This window comes from Notamacropus eugenii, chromosome 3 (genome assembly GCF_028372415.1).
Source record: "Notamacropus eugenii isolate mMacEug1 chromosome 3, mMacEug1.pri_v2, whole genome shotgun sequence".
Lineage (NCBI taxonomy): Eukaryota > Metazoa > Chordata > Mammalia > Diprotodontia > Macropodidae > Notamacropus > Notamacropus eugenii.
In genome coordinates, this window is record NC_092874.1 from 279882618 (window position 1) to 279900156 (window position 17539).

At 38.2% G+C, this 17539-nt stretch overlaps 1 long non-coding RNA gene across 1 annotated transcript in view; it reads left to right on the forward strand.

Moving 5' to 3' along the window:
- LOC140534529 (uncharacterized) overlaps positions 1-17539 on the forward strand; it is a 769311-nt gene that overhangs the window by 275258 nt on the left and 476514 nt on the right. Inside the window, exons 6-8 of the long non-coding RNA XR_011977353.1 lie at positions 5902-5972; positions 6070-6213; positions 6874-7025. This is a non-coding gene — a long non-coding RNA (uncharacterized lncRNA). The remainder of the gene's footprint in view (positions 1-5901; positions 5973-6069; positions 6214-6873; positions 7026-17539) is intronic.

Consider the following 17539-nt stretch of genomic DNA (forward strand, 5'->3'; position numbering starts at 1 on the left):
GAGGCTAAGTGACTTGTCCAGGTTCGTACAGCTAAGTGTCTGAGGCTGGATTTGAACTCAAAGACTTCCTGAGATACATTATATCATACAATTTTTACAACCCTTTTTGAATAGGCTTTATTACTGTTACCAATACTTTCATGATTACATGTCAGTGCTTCAAGTATCTGTAGTCTTATTTGCATGAGTTCCTCATCTGGAGCATTTCTCCAGAGTTGAGGGTTAAGAACTTTTATAGAAAAATTCATCCTCTCCTTGTGGCCAGCCTAGTAATGGGTATGTTCACTCTTAGCTTGGCTGGTTGTTGGACATGTAATTCGCCAACAGGCCCCCCTGTACTTGGCATGTTCCCACATTAATAAAACCTGTCAGAATTTGGATTGTCCTGTCATTGTGTTTTGGAGAATCTGGGCTCTTCTTTACACCTTAGAACCTATTTTTTCTCGACCATTTGGGAAACTCCTAGTGTGGAAATTCCCACCCCACCCTGCCCTTGCCCAATACAGATCAGCAATTCATTTGCAACTAACCTCACCGGAGTCTTTGAAAATATCCCAGGGGTAAGAGGGGGAATGGAATGGTTAACTGACTGCTGCCCAAGGTCACCTAGGCAAGCTTGAATCTAGGTCTGTTGATTCCAAGGCCAGCCCTTTATGCTTTGTATCATGTTTATTCAGTTAGTCTTCGCACTAGATCCCTTCATTCTTTTAGCAAATATTTGACTGCTTACTCTGTGTTAAGTGGTAGTGGGGATAAAGTACTAAGAAAGGTCCCTCCTCTCATGGATCTCACAATTTAGAAGTTGGGTGGCAGCTACGTAGTGCCATAGTACACAGATTCCTTGATCTTGAGTAAGGAAGACTTCCTGAGTTCAAAACTGGCCTCAAACACTTAATTAGCTGTGTGACCACGGGTAAGTCACTTCACCTTGTTTACCTCAGTTTCTTCATCAGGAGTGGGAGGAGGAAAGGGCAAACCACTTCAGTGTTTTTGCCAAGAAAACCCTGAAAAGGGTCATGAAGTCTTAGACAAAACTGAAACATGACTGAGCAAAAGGAGATAGAGCATTGGACCTGAAGTCAGCAAGACCGAAGTTCAAACCTGGTCTCAGATACTTACTAGCTGTGTGACCCTGGGTAAATTCACTTGACCTCTGCCTTGGTGTGTTCCTCTGTAAAATGGGGATGATAACATCACCTACCTTCCAAGGTTATTGTGAGGATCAAATGAGATAATATATATAAGACACTTTGCAAACTTTAAAGGACTTTATAAATGCTAGCTAGTATTACTATAATCAGGCAAAACAAAATACCAACATAGAAGCCCAATAATAAGAGCATCTTGACTGATTTTATCAAAAGTTGTTTTTGAAATGGACATCAGTAATCTGGAAAAGTTAAGATATTTACCAAAACGTTGGCTGGCATGGTTGTTGTCAGAATCAGATGAGATTATGTAAGAGCAGTTCTTTTCAAACTCTATTTAAATGTCATTTTATCTAGTTCTTAGAATATAAGAGTTTATGGTTACTCACCTTCACTTGAAGTCTACATAAAGTATTCATCTTCAGTAGTCTTTGACTTAACTTGGTACCATATTCATTATCATCATCCAGAAATTCTAAGGTATTATTTGAAAATTATTTATTATTGTATTTCAACCTGTTTTTCATTATGGGTCCGAGTAGCTCTGGAGCCCAACTCCATTTTAATTTGACATTGTTATTTAACAAGCTAGAGGAACCTCTCTATGTGTCTCTCTGTTTCTCTCTCTGTGTCTCTGAATCTCCATCTCTTTCTTTCTCTCCAAATCTTGGTTCTTGAATCTTGAATCTCTCTCCCCAGTTTGACCCTTTACCTTTCCCCCAAAGCAGCCAAAGTCCCTTAAGAATCCCATTTTTATTCTTCTGAAACATTTCATTGTATTTTAACTGTTCACCCTGAGTTGAGGGCTGACTTAGATAAAGGGTTAAATTCAGCCACCTCAGAGATTAAATTCTTTTCCTCTATAATCTCAGTCTCTCTTCAACCATGACAGGAAAACAATCTCTTCACAGATGCCAGTTGCAACTTAATGTCTTCAAAAATAATTAAAACTCAATCTCTTTACAAAAAGTAATCAAAACTCTTTTCCTCACTGACTTCCCATAGGTCAAAGATGAAGCCCACACCCTCCCTAGGCAACAGTAGTTAAAATTGTCGCTATTTAGGATTCCATAGCTTCTTAAGGAGACAGTAACAGCATCCTCAGCTCAGTGAGAAAGGCTGGTAAATCTAATGTTCCAATAGTTATTCTTTTGCTACTTGCCCTGCCAGGGCCCATTTCTCCCCATCTGGACAGGGTGCCAAGCCCTTAATCCCTTGGTGAGGTTTTGCTCTAAGCATGGTCATCAACAAAATTCTACCATTTCTCTAGGCAAAAGGGCATGCCAGTCATGGACTGCTCATTGGATCAGCTGAACGTCCTTGTAATTCTCCAGACCAGAAGTCTCTCTTCTGGTCACTGCTCTTTGTTTATCTTTATTAGAATATAGCCTCTTTCAGGGCAGGGTTGGCTGTGGTTTTGTATTTGTATCCCTCTTACTTAAAACAGTGCCTGAAATATAATAATGCTTAATACATGTCCTCCCTCCCTCCTTCCCTTCCTCCCTCCCTCTCTCCCTCCCTCCTTTCCTTCCTTCCTTCCTTCCTTCCTTCCTTCCTTCCTTCCTTCCTTCCTTCCTTCCTTCCTTCCTTCCTTCCTTCCTTCCTACCTTCCTTTTTTAAAAAATTAAACATTCATTATTTTATTCGTAGATATAATTCGTAAAGATATAAATGCACACCCATGTTATAGATAAAGAATATAGATGTTCATTTATAAAGGGTTTTAAGTTACTACTACCACTACTCCTACTACTACTAACACTACTTCTACTATAGCTATGGGCTGCAGTGGATAAGAACACTGAGCATGAAGTCAGGAAGACTTTAAGTTCAAATCCAACCTCAGACACTTTCTAGCTTTGTGACCCTGGGCAGGTCACATAACCTGTTTACTTCAGTTTCCTTACCCGCAAAATGGGGATAACAATAGCACCTAACCTTCCAGGGTTGTGAGGATCAAATTAGGTTATGATCATAAAGCACTTAGCACAGTGTCCAGCACTATAAGTGATAATATAATGGTTTACTTTTATTAGTACTGTTATTATCTTTCCTTTTCCAAAACAGAATAGGTGCTTAATAATTGATTGTTAGGCTTTATGCTAAATGTTGGAGATACAAAAAAATGAGAGAAAATGTCCCTGGCTGCAGGGAGCTTATCTTCTAACAGGGGAACTGATAGGTTAGCTACCCTATCCCATAGTCCCTTGTTGTCGTTGTCATATAGCAACTCTAAAAGTAGTTTTTAATCTGCATTGCCCCGGGGAAAATGGCCTTTTTAAATGAACCCTTTATAGTTGCCACTTCCTCTAATTTATGTTCTGTACCACTGAAATATACGGCTAGATGCAAGGGAGAATCTGAAACGGGAATCGTGCCTTCAAAAGTCAGCCATCATTTTGCAGCCTCTAGCAGGGTCTGTCATTAAAAGTAAGTACCCGGGATAATCATATGCACCTACCTGATGGGGATGTTTTGACATTTCACTAATAAATTATTGTTAAGTGCATTGAGAAATGTAAAGAGCTATATAACTACTATTATCTATCTCCAAGTATTATGTAGCTGGTGTTTTATGGCAGCTATCATCATATTTCTTGTAGATAATTTAAATGGTGTAAATTCTCAGCATCTTTGGTGGAATTTCACTTGTCCCTCCCCCCACTCCCTATTTTTTTAAGTGACTACGGTTGCTCTTTGGAATTCTTTCGTTTCCCTTTAACATAAGAAAATGCAGAGGGGAAGTTCAGATCTTTTAAGTGGGCATGAAATGATTATCTTCTTCATCAGGATTATTTTAATGATAGTCCCCATCTACCTCCCAAATGCTGAATACCTCTAGGAAACGCTCCCAGACTGCTTCATCCCCAAGGCAATAATAACTTCTCCATCTTTGGAATCACATCATACTTTATTTATGCTTCTTCATGTGTGCATCATCTATTATTATTTATTTTGGCTAGACCTGTGATTTCATAGCTCTGGGGAGCTTCCAATGAGGTTATATTTTTAGAGTTGCTTGGAGGTAAAAAGAGATGACGGGATTTGCCCACGGTGATAATACAGACTTCATGTGTTATCACAAGTAAGACTTGAACCCAAATCTGCCCGGCTTTGAGGTCAGCTATCTAATATTTGATTAAATAAGCATTTATTAAGCTCCTGCTGTGTGCCAGGTGCAGTGCTAAGGGCTGAGCCAATATGTCATACTGCCTTTCTTATTTTTATAGTATTTTACTTTATTAGTTATTTGTTTAAGAGGCAGTTATTTGGCATAGGGACAGAAGCTGGTTTGAGAGTCAGGACAGCCCTGGGTTCATAATTAATTTCTAACACTTAGTAGTTACGCAAATTCTTTCCCTTTGCTGAGCCTCAGTTTCCTTACTTAAACATTGAGGTTATTAACCTTTGTTACTATCCTGCAAGTCAGGGCATCATCTTTGTGATATCATGGTCCTCTTCAAGAACAAAGGACAAACCACACAGCCACAACAACCCCACAAAGTTGTTATGAAAAAAACATAAATCGGTACTTAAATATAAGTTAGTATTTCAGAAGTCATTCCTTAACATGACGTACTGTTGAAAGCCTTTTGTGACTATTGTCAAACACACTGGACATTATTATCATCCACCCTTTTCATCAGATAAGTTTGAGTTGAAAGGGACTGTTAAGGCCATCTAGACTAACTACCTAATTTTACAGATGAAGAAACCGAGACCAGAGAGATGAAATGACTTGCCTAAAGTCACATGTTTAAACCCAACTCCTTGGATTTCAAATCCAGTGCAGCATAACACATTGCATCTCTTAAATGTCCCATTTATTTTATTTTTTTCACAATTTATATATTTTTTAGAAATTAGAATCTATTTGTGATAGTGAACTAAAACCAACTCTGCTCTTCATATTTCTCCTTATTTTTCTTTATAAATCAAGTGTTTATTGAGCATCTACTATATGCTAGACACCTACCTAGACACCCAGAAGACAAAAATGAAAATTGCCTTTCCTCAAGGACCTTACATTCTACATTTAGCATCAACTTGGAGCTTTCCACTTACTTTAAGATCTTGCCAGAATTTTACTGATAAACTCATCTTTCTTCCCACTTTGAATCACAGATATAGAGGTGGAATGGACCATGGAAACCTTAATTTTATTTTAAATTAAAATGTATTTTTTTCAGCTATCAAACATTTTTCCCTTCTGCCCTCACTCCACTATTTTTTAAAAGTACAATAAATAAATAATATATATTATATATCTAACATATAATATTATATGTAATATAATAAATAAACATGATCAAACAGAGCAAATTCCCATACTGACCATATTGAAAAATATATGTCTTATAATATTGGTCTACCTCTCTGCCACGGGGTGGATAGTGTTATTCATAACTGGTCCTCTGGGTGATGGTACATCTTTATGTGAACTAGGACTCTTAGATATTTCAATATGGTTTGTTATTAAAATGTTGATGTTATGGTATGTAAAAACTGATCCCCTGGTTCTTCTCACTTCACTTTGTGTCAGTAAATTCAAGTCTTTACAGAATTTTCTGAAACCATCCCCCTTCAACAATTCTTACAGCACAATAGTAAGAGTGCAATTCATACCATAATTTGTTTATTCATTCTTTAGGTCATGGCCATCTTCTTAGTCTCCTGTTCTTTGCTACCACAAAATAGGTGCTAAAAATATTTTTGTGTACATAGAACCATTTCTTCTTTGTTCAATCTTTAGGAAATCCTTCACTTTACAGATTGGGTGACTGAGGCCCAGAAAGATGAAACACCTTGCCCGACTCATAGAGAGTAAGGAAAATAAACCAACATTTGAATTCATTTCTATTAAGTCAATGTTATATTAAGCCATTATGATATTTCTTTTCCTTTTTCTTTCTCCCACTAGCCTCTCTGTATATGTCTAAATTATTATCCATCTCACAATGACGACCTCTGTGACCCTGGGCAAATCTGAGCAATTCTGTGAGCCTCAGTTGCCTCATCTGTAAAATGAGAATGATCCATGGTCCCTCTACCTTCCAGTGTTGTGGTAAGACTCAGATGAGATACATATGTAAAGCACTTTGCAAACCTCTCTCTATGCATTATAGAAACTTCAGCTATTATAGTGTCTGATAATTTTGTAAGATTGTCTGCCATTTTCCATGTGATGACTTACCTTTTTTCATACCATTTCTATTTTAAGAGATTTTCTTCTTTTTTTTAAAATATCAATCCTTTAAGAGTGTAGGGTTTTTTGAGGACTCAAATTAATATATCTTCTAGGAAGTTAATGCAGAGAGAATTTTCTTTTTAATATATTAAATGAAACTTTGGATAAATGCAACAGTGAAAATGGACTGGGTAGAGAAATGAAGAGATTTATTTCTCAACTGTCCTAGTTTCTAGGCTCTCAGAGCAGTTAGGGGAGTAGGATGAGGTTTCACTGAATAAACAGTTAGACCAGTAATACCTGAGGCCTTAGGTCTTTTATTGAAAGATTTATTTTTTCGCTCATACAAGGAGAAAGATGGGGATCTAAGGAAAAACCACCACAGTCATGAAGGAGCAGGGGCAATAAAGGAAGGATACAATTAGGTGGTGCAGTGCATAGAATGGCACACTTAGAGTCAGGAAGATGTTTAAATCTAACCTTATTCACTTCTAGCTGTGTGGCCATGGGCAAGTCACTTAACCCTGTTTCTCTCAGTTTCCTTATCTGCGAAGTGATCTGGAGATGGAAATGGCAAACAACTTCAGTATTTTTACCAAGAAAATCCAAAAACGGGTCACAAAGAGTTAGATACCGCTGAAATGACTTAACAGCAATGAAAATTGGCAGAAGGAGGGCTGATTCTGAAGGTAAGTCTGGGGTTCAAATCTTCCCTCTGTTGCTTACTGCCTGTGTGATCTTGAATGATTCACTCAAGTTTAAGCCTCAAATTTCTTATCTATAAAATGAGGAGATTAGACTAGATGGCCTTTGTGTCTCCTTGGTCCTATGATCAAAGGTGGGCACTGGATCCCCATGTGTAAGATATCGATACTGGTCAATAGTCCATCAGTGTTGGCAAAAGTTTCCTTTCAGCCCTCCCTTACCCTTCTTAGTCATAGGATGCCTAACTCTTTATGACCTTCATACCAGGGCAGCTCAAGGTCATATGGCTATTATGTTTATGGGGGCAGGAGAGAAGGTTTACACTGGCACCTGTTTTTCCTCATTAGATATGTTTAGGAGAGATGATATATAGTTGTCCCCTTCATACTATGCAGATCTGGTGCAGGGGGCTTTGGGGATAGGGAGCTAGGGAGGACATGACAAGGGAAACTGGAGGATCTGGTATAGTCCTCAAAGCTGGACAGATTTTGAGAGCATGGTGAGCATAGATTTCCACTTGCTGGATCTGGGCATTGGGACAAGACTTTCTGCTATAAGTATCAAGCTAGCTGCACCCAGAGGCAGATATGGATCTCTACTAGAGATAGGTCCAAGACCAGACAATGAAAAATTTCTGTCTTCTCCCAATTTTCCTTTGATCCTTTCTATCTTCAGACTGAGTCATACACCCAGCATTTCTACCTTGTCATCTTATTACCTTTGCTCTACTTTCCTTTTAGGAATGTTTCATTCTTTGAATCACCAAAGTCTACTAATATATATGGTTTCTAGTACTTCTTAAGAATTTGTTGATCAATGAGTTTAAATCAAGTGGATTCCTTTGCCCACTTACAGAGGGCACAGAACAAACCCAAATTGTTCATGCCTTTGAACTCTTGGATCAAAGTAGATCTTTGGGAGGCTTTTGGGATTTAGCCATGTGGCAGGCTTGAGGTCCCTTTGTAGAGGTTTTATGATTTTCTTATGTCTTTTGTTCTAGTTGTTGTCAACTACTTGTTTGCTTATAAACTCTATGCTAAAGGTAAAAACAGCTCTACACAATATCCAAAAATGTATCTGCTTCATTACCCATGTAGCCTTGGGCAAGTCACTTAACCTCCCTCAGTTTTGTAATCTGTAAATAGTCAACGGAAAGAGCCTCTTCTTCTCTGCCTGGCTCATCTAACTATGTCTCTCTGAAACTGAGCAAATTTAAGGAAGCAGGTGGTGTTTGGCTTATGAGTGGAGGCTCCCGACTGGCTTAGATTACGTGAATCCACAAGCTCGTATAGTCCTTGCCAATGAATGGTACTGTCCTACAGAGAGAGACAGCACACAGAGATAGAAGGTCACTCTCTGTCTGGCAACCATAGATAGTGGGACACTTACTCAGTAAAGTACTGCCTCATGTAAACTGCCAGGGTGAGTTTGGGAGTCCTCAGGATCCAGATTCCCAGAGCTAAAACAGATCAGGTAAGTGGTTGCTGATGCCATCTGGTGGTTATATTTGGTATTAGATAATTCAAGAGATCTTGGCTAGGGGACATAAGTAAACATCTAGGGAAAAGGCTTGGAGGAGGAGTTTTATATTAGAAGAGTGAGTGTGCCCATTGTCTAGAGCTGAGGCTACTTAATGTGAGTAAGCATCCTAGACTCAGAGGGTCACATTCTCCAGCTTTTTGGTTTGTTTGTTTTTTCATACCATCATGTCAGTAAGCTATAAATGATGAGTAAGTTATAAATGTGGTATATAAATAAACATCAATAATTATATTTATATATATAATAAATATATAAATATGTATAATAAATAATAAATAAAATCAATAATTTTAAATATCAGTAAGTTATAAATGTGGTATAACTTAGAATCTGAAATATGGTTTTTTTGGTTGGGATTGGGGGGAAGTGTGGGACCAGACCTGTAATTCATTAGTACAGAGATCTTCCAGTGTGAAAACTTTCTCCCCAAATAAGTAAACTCTTATTACTTCCATTTGCAGTTGATATAACTTTTGAAATTCGTATGTAACCGTAAGGCAGTGTCTGGACTGAAGAGACAATGAAAGATTGAGACAGTGAGTTTGAGACCAGACAGCCTAGATTCTAATCCTTGCTCAGCCGGTTACTATTTGTATGATTTTGGGCTGATCACTAAACCTCCTTCAGGCTTTAGTTTCCTCATTTGTAAAATGAAGGCATTAAATTAGATCCCCTCTTAAGGTTCCAGCCAACTTGGACCCTTATCCTGTGTTTTCATCAAGGAAAGTCGGTACCTACTACGTGAAAAACACCTTGCTTAGTTCTGGGAATATAAAAAGAGGCAAAAACCAATTCCTACCCTCAAGGTGCTCACACTCTAAAGGTGGGGACACAACAAGCAAACAAATAGATGTACAAACAAGCCATATACAAGAGAGTGCTTTTCGTGGAAGCCCCCAATGGGTTGTAAACTGTGCCTTTGGTACAATGCCAATCTCTGGCTATCCTGAAAATAATTGCCTGATAAATCCAGCTGGTGACTCAGGTGAACCAGAAGGAATTTGGGGCAGTAGTACCAATAATAAAATATATTTAATAATCTATTTCCTTTCATTGAAATATGATTGACTCATCACTGCTCTAATTATGCCTAATTAGTGCTTCAATTATTTTATCCCCACAGGTATATTTGGAGTAATGTTTCTCAGTTGCCAAATTATACTTTCTGTTATTGTTTGTGGTCTTTTATTTCATTGTATAAACAAAGTTTCAGAGGGCTAAACCTGCTGCCAAGGTTTTTGTGTGACATATAATTATTTAGTGTGTTTTTAAATGGAATCTATGATGTAATTAGTATACTACTACTAATGCAGACCAACCTCTGCTCTGTAGCTTATGGGTTTTTTATTGTTCACTGCCCTGAAAGGTCAGGGGACTTCCCTAGGGTCACACAGTTACCATGTCTTAGAAGCAGACTTTGAGACCAGCTTTCTAGCCACTACTTCTTGATTCCTCTAAACATAATTACCAGCATAATAATTATTATAATGTTTTATTGGCTTGAGTACTTTGACTTCAATTAAATAAATTTCTCTGTGAGTTTATCACTTTACTGTAACATGAGGACTCAAGCCTCATCCAAGTGGTACTCTTGGGCAGTGCTACTTATAAATGGATATAGTGGAACATAGCCTTAGAGTTGAAAGACCGTTGGGGCCAGCCCCCTTATTTTACAGACTAGGATACTGAGGCTGAGGGAGATTACATGAATAATCAAGGTCAAATGTCAGACATTTCCCGTCTTTGAACCTTTATATAGGTTCTTCCTTATGCTTGGAGTGCATCCCTTTTTCATCTCTTCTCCATAAAACATTTCTCTTCCTTCGAAATCAGGCTCAAATACCATGATGTTCTACATGAAACTTTTCCTCATTCTCCCTATGTGCTACTACCCACCTTTTCTCTCCAACTCCTTTTTGTTTAATGACTTTGTATATATTTGTATTAATTCACTTATGATATGCATACATCGTTAATGTATATATGTGTTTTTTTAAATATACGTGTATATTTATATGCACATGTATATGTATGTGTGTATATATATCTAAACACATATTGTCTTCCCCATTAAAATGCACTCTTATTTAAAGTAGAGATCATTCATTTCTTTATATTTGTATCCCCAATGCCTACTCCATCTTTTGAGTTATTGTTGAGTCATTTTTCAGTCTTGTTCAACTGTTTGTGACCCCCATTTGAAGTGTTCTTTTGCAAAGATACTAGAGGGATTTGTCATTTCCTTTTATGGCTCATTTTATAAATGAGGAAATTGAAGCAAACAGTGCTAAGTGACTTGTCCTAGGTCACACAGCTGGTTGTTGTCCTTTGTTCTTGAAGAAGATCAAATGATATAATGATGTAATGACCATAATGATGTTATGTGTGTGTTCCACTGTGGCTGATCAGACCAGCACAAGCTCGGAGTGCTCTACCACAGGTCGGGCACAGATAGTTCCTGTGAATATTTGGGGTGGATTCTCTAAATTTATACATCTTTCGTTGCTTTTGAACTACTTCAATCTGTTTTGCTCATACTTCTCTGAGCACATCACACTGGCGGTCCTGTGGAAGTATCTCTCATGTCATGCCATCAGTTCCAAAGTCCTTTAGAGAGACACACAGCTAGTAAAGTGTCTGGAATGAGATTTGAATTCAGATCTTCCTGACTTCAAGTCCAGTGCTCTACGCACCACTTCTTGTAGCTGCCCCAGCCAGAGAGGAAGGAAAGGGTATTATGGGTAAAGAGCATGGCATAAACAAAGGTCCAGAAATGGGAGCCTACTTTGATTGATTGAGAGATAGTGACTTGAACATTTTGGCTGGCACAGATGATTTTTAGAGAAATCAATCAATTGATAAATATTTATTAAGCATTTAATCATAATATATTTTATTAATATAAATAAATAAAACAATATAAAACATCAAACTATATTAAATTATTAAAAACAAAAACATAATGAATAAATGACTATATTATATGAAATAATAAATATAACAATAAAATAAGTAAAAATATATATAAAATAATAAATATTAATATTTATTAAGCATCAACTACATGCCTGTCACTATGCCAAGCATTGAGGATGCAAAAAGAGACAAAAAGTGCCTGTCCTTCAGGAGCTTAAAATCTAATGGGGGATATGAGTTACAAACAGATATATACAAAGCAATCTATCTACAGGATAAAAATGAAATAATTAACAGAGGGAGGTCCTAGAATTAAAGGAGGTTGGGACAGGCTTCCTGTAAAAGATGAGATTTTTAGTTGAGACTCAAAAGGAAGCCAGAGCAATGAGTAGGTATAGAGTTGAGGGTGAGAAGGAGCAGTTTCCAGTGATAGGGGCATGTTGAAGATGGATATGTGAGGATAGATAACATGATGAACCCTACATGTCTCAAGGGCTAGACCTTTGACAGAGGCCACAGAAAAAAATCAGCACCTATTGGACGGTGACCCAACTAATGCATGATATCATGGCCCAGAACCTTATTTGTTGTCTTGTTGCAGATGCACTTCTGAATTCTTAATTCAGTGTGGAAAAGCTATGACATCATCCAGAGTGGGAGTATCTCCTGAGATTCTAATGGTATCTGAAATATGCTTCCCCATCTCCAAAAAACCCAGCAAGTGGTTATCCAGTCACTGAACTGGTAGAGAAATTCCTTAGCAGGAGCTCCTTTAATTTAACCAAATCACAGGTCCAATTCCTCCCCCCATACCACCACATAGCAACAATAACAACTCATATTTACATAACACTAATGTTTGTTGAGTGATTTTTGTGAGTAGATAGCACAATTATTAGTTCCATTTTACTGATGAGCAAACTAAGGTTCTGAAAGTTTCAGTGATTTACTCAGGGTCACAGTCTAGTAAGGGATGGTGGAAGGGTTTGGATCCAGTTTCCTTGACTTTCAAGTCCTGTATTCCTTTTACCATGTCATATCACCATTTTAAGCAGAACTGAAACTGAAGAAGTAAGATGGCAGATGTAGCAAGTAGGCTTAATAAGGTATGTTGTAGTGGATAGACTTGGAGCCAGAATGATCTGGGTTCAGATCCTGCCTCAGACACTTTAGTTTTGTGACTTTCAGGCAAATCAGTTAACTTCCTTGTGCCTCAGTTTCCTCATCTGTATAATGGGGAGGAGGGTTTTGAAGTCAGTGGTTTCTAAGGTCCCTCTGCACCATAAGGTGATGATCCTACTCTCCTAATGACAAGTAAGGGATAGAATAGCTGAAGGAAAAATTCTTGATAGATCTGGAGGAAGACCTTGCCTCAGTTTCCATTCTTCAAGAACCATATATGTAAGATGAATATCTTCAAGTCCTGTGTTGCCATATTCACCTCCAGGGAAATCTACCCCAAACAGAGGCTTCTGGAGAAGGTACCCTTCTTGTTGGGGTGATGTCCCACTATTATTTAGGGAGCACTGAATGACTTTCATAGGATCAAGTCACTGACAAATTTTGATGATAAACAGTCTAATGGCCTCTTTTACAAGTGTCCAGATTTCATTTCCAGAGTCTTGGCTAACTTCCAGTTGGATAATTACATTCTGACTACCTTTGCTGAATCCCCCCAGGAGTTTCAGTTATGAAAGCAATTTATAGGGTGATTTGTATAGTGCCTGTAGCCATAATAACTGAGTACAATTCACCAAAAAAAAAAAAAAAAAGAAATTAAGTAAGAGTCTCCATCAAATCATGGTAAATCAAACAATGATGCTCATTATGAAAAAATGTACAGTCCACTTCTCATTTATGGGTATAAAATAAACAGGAATTAAGATGGAAAACAATTTTCCCTTTGCCAATTCCAAAAAACAAAACCCAGTTGTGTCTATGCCATCCCAAAGTCTCTAGAACATGGCCAGCTGCTTAATAACAGCACTGTTCAACAGAAGATGTTGCTCAAAAGCTATATGCCATCATCTCTCTGGGAAATATAATTTTCAGGAACCCTGAGGGTTCTCTAAGGATGCTCTTCCATATTACCTTTTATATGGAAGAAAAAGGTCATTCCTTTTATTGATCCAATTTGAGTCCATTCAACATTCTTCTTTTAGGCATCTTGAATGTTCCATGTTCTGTGGCAGATGCTAGAGAGACCAGGATGTAAAAGAAAAACTCTTTACTCTCCAGGAGCTTGTATCCTACTGGAGACATGATGACAACAACAAATAACCATTTTTATAGTGCTTACTATGAGCCAGGCGCTGTGCTGAGTGCTTTGTAAATATCATCCCAATGGATCCTCACAACAACTCTGGGAGGTGGGTGCTATTATCCTTATTTAAAATATGAGAGAATTGAGGCAAACAGTACTAGTGTGATCCAAGGTCATATAGCTCGTTAAGTGTCTGAGACCAAGTAAGTGAGCTCCAGGCCCAGAGCTCTTTCTCTTGTGCCACCTAGCTGCCCCTGATATGTTTACAGATAAATAAATACAAATAGAAACACAAAGCAAGTATAAATGAGTGTGTGTGTGTGTGTGTGTGTGTGTGTGTGTGTGTGTGTAGGTGCTTTTGTTCAGTAGTTTGTCAAATCTGACTCTGGGTAGACCCCATGTGGGATTTTCTCAGCAAAGATACTGGAGTAGTTTGCCATTTCTCCAGTTCATTTTACAGATGAGGAAACTGAGGCAAACAGGGTTAAGTGACTTACCCAGGGTCACACAGCTACTAAGTGTCTGAGGCTGGCTCCCTGACTTCAGGCTTAGTGCTCTCTCCCCTGTACCACCTAACTGCTTGACAATACTAATAATTAGAGATATCCAGAAGGGTTTTCTCTAAGAGATGAGCAAGTCAGATTCCTCTTTTTGTATGACCTTACCTTGGTGTGTGCCTCTGCTTTACCCTTATCCTGGGGAATGGAAAAACCTAAAGGAAATATCCACCCCTCTAAGCTTCCTGACTCATTCTGCTTATGACTACATAGCCTAGGGATGACTGGTCCTAAGTCATGGGGTTCACCTATCTCTGCTACTTGGTTACTTGGGTTATAACTAAGGGTTATTAATAAAACCAACTTTGTAAGATTCTTCTATTGTCTCAATCATTAGTCAGGGATAGGGAAGAAAGGTTTTCTTTCCCTGTCACCCTGACAGACAGAGAAAGGTGCATCTTCTCTATTTCTGTGCATATATTATCTCAGAATCCCTCCATTGCATTCCCCTTTGTCCCCTTCCCCTATGTAATCAAAACATGAGTCCCAGAGAAGTTATTATCAACCATAGTAGCTATGAAAAAAAATCAGAAATTAGAAAGAGCTTAAAGAAAATTCACCTCATCCAACTTTGTGTATCCATGCATGTAACTCCAGCAAAAATCTCGCTCCCAGAGTGGGGAGAAATGAACATTGTTCAGGACTACAATTCCCAGGATTTATGGAGATGGCTTTCAAAGCCTTCTAGTCTCTCTCAGGACAGAGTGAAAAACAATACATGCCCTTATGATCTAGCCCATCTTTTGTTTGTTGAATATCCTCAGGTTTACAGGTTTCATTCTTGGCATGTATTTCTCCTTGGCAGGTGAGAGGCATACCTGGCCTGATATCCAAGACTACATTCTCATCCCCCTGCCCCCAACCTCAGCCTTATCCCTTCCAAGTCCTCCATCCAGACCTGCCCTACCTTTCCTTTGTGTCTCCACTAGAATCCCCCTTCATTGTTAACAAACTCTTTTTTGTTTTTACTCTTGCCTCTTAAACTTATTTCATATTTTGATGTTTAGGAAGACCTGACTCCTCTTACTTTCCAGAAGATACTGCAACCCTGGCCATCCTCTCTAGTGTTGTATGTATTTCCTTGCATGACCTTAGCGCACTGGACCAGGAGAAGGAAGAATTATATTCCTTGATTTCACTGCCATTGTCTGACCCCAATTTTGCCTTTGTCGTTTAGCAAACTCTCTTCTTTTGCAGTTCACTCAGCTATACTTATTACCCTATTTGGACCCAGCTGGCAGTAATGCACCAACCCCCGGGTCATTCTCTATCCTTTCTCAAGGGTTTAATAACCTGTGTATTTCCTCAACATTCAAACACTTGCTATTATATTTAGGAAATTTAATATATATGTTGATGTCCCTTCATTCAAACACCCTGGTCTTCCTGGTTGTCAGTCTCCTCAACTCTCTGGACCTATATCTTTACCCCACCTTAGCCATACATAAGAATGGTCACATACCTGATCTCTAGAAAACCTTAAAGTACCAAATGGGTATTAACTCTTATTATCACCATCTCATCATTATCCACAAGCATTCCACCCCCATGGTCAAGAATTCTGAAATTACCTTATCTTATCATAACCACTTATCATTCCATCACTCCCTGTGTTTTGTTCCTCTCACACTTATTCTTTGTCCTTACTGTGAACTCAAGGTCTTTTATCGTTCTTTGTTCTCAATGACCATCACCCTTACCTTGCCTCCACTTTACAACTTTCTCAGTTGATGTTATAGTTAAACCAAGTCAACTTCATGCTCTGCCATGCTCACATTCTCTGACCTTTTGTCCTGTGGCAATTCAACACTTTTGAAATCTCGTCCTTGGATTAGCAACCCCAAGGTGTTCCTCCCTCTCCTCAATACTATTGAACATTCCTGCAGGAAATCTGACCACTGTGCTGATGACTTCAATGACTAATTTGTGTTAAATAATCTCAAACTGAACCATCACCACGTAAGGATGATCATTCCACTATTCCTTAATTGACTAGCTCCTCACAGTCAATGTTTCCAAATCATTGCTTCTTTCTTCAAACCTCTCCTGTCTCATTCCTCTTCAGCAGAGCAGACAGGCCTGCCCTTACTGAGAAAACAGAGGTCATTCTTGAGTTCCCTCCTACCCCACTCCCTATAACTCAAAACATCCTGAAATAATCTGCCATCTTTCTCTCCTCTGCTCCAGTCTTATAAAGACATGGTCTTTCTTTTTCCAAAGGCCAAGCTAATACTTGTGAATTTGATCCTATCCCCTCTTATTTCTTCTGGAAATTTCCACCCCCAAATCAATCCTCTTTACTCTTTAATTCTCCGTCTTTATTTTCTTGTTCCTTCCCTGCTGCTTCCAAATGTAACCACATTTTCCCCATCCTAAAAAACAAACAAAGCAAAAAAACTAACACCAATAATTTGATCCTACTCGCATAAAGCAATCATCCTCACTCTTCCCTTTCATAACCAGACTCCTAGAAAAAGATGTCAACTTTTCTTACCTCTATTTTTTTCTCCTTTGACTTTGCAAATCCTTGTATTTGGCTTCCAACCTTCTTACTTAACTAAAACTGTTCTCTTCAAATGGTCTTCTTATTTTTAAAATAATATTTTATTTCTTCCCCAAGTTACACATTAAAGATGTTTTTTTAACATATTTAAAAAAAAAAGTTTTGAGTTCCAAAATATATTCCTTTCTCTCTGCCTGCCCCTCCCACCATGGTAAGCAATCCAGTATATGTTATACATGTGCAATCATAATTTTTCCATATTAATCATTTTGTACAGGAAGACTTGAACCAAAAAAAAAAAAAAGGGAAAAACAACATGCTTCAGTCTGTATTCAGGCAATATCAGTTCTTTCTCTGGAGGTGGTTGGTGTGCCTCATTGTGAGTCCTTTGGGATTGTCTTGGATCATTTATTGCTGAGAATAACTAAGTCATTCACACATCTTCATCATACCATATTGTTGTTACTATGTACAAGATTGGCTTGGTTCTGTTGACTTCACTTTCCTCAGTCCATGTTTATCTGAAATCATCATGCTTGTCATTTCTTATAACAAAATAATATTCCATCATGATCATATCCCACAGCTTGTTTAGCCATTACCCAGTTGATGGGCATCCCCTTAATTTCCAATTCTTAGTCACCATCAAAAGAGCTGCTCTAAATATTTTGTACAAATCAGTCCTTTTCCCTTCTAATTGTCTTTCTGATTCCAAGC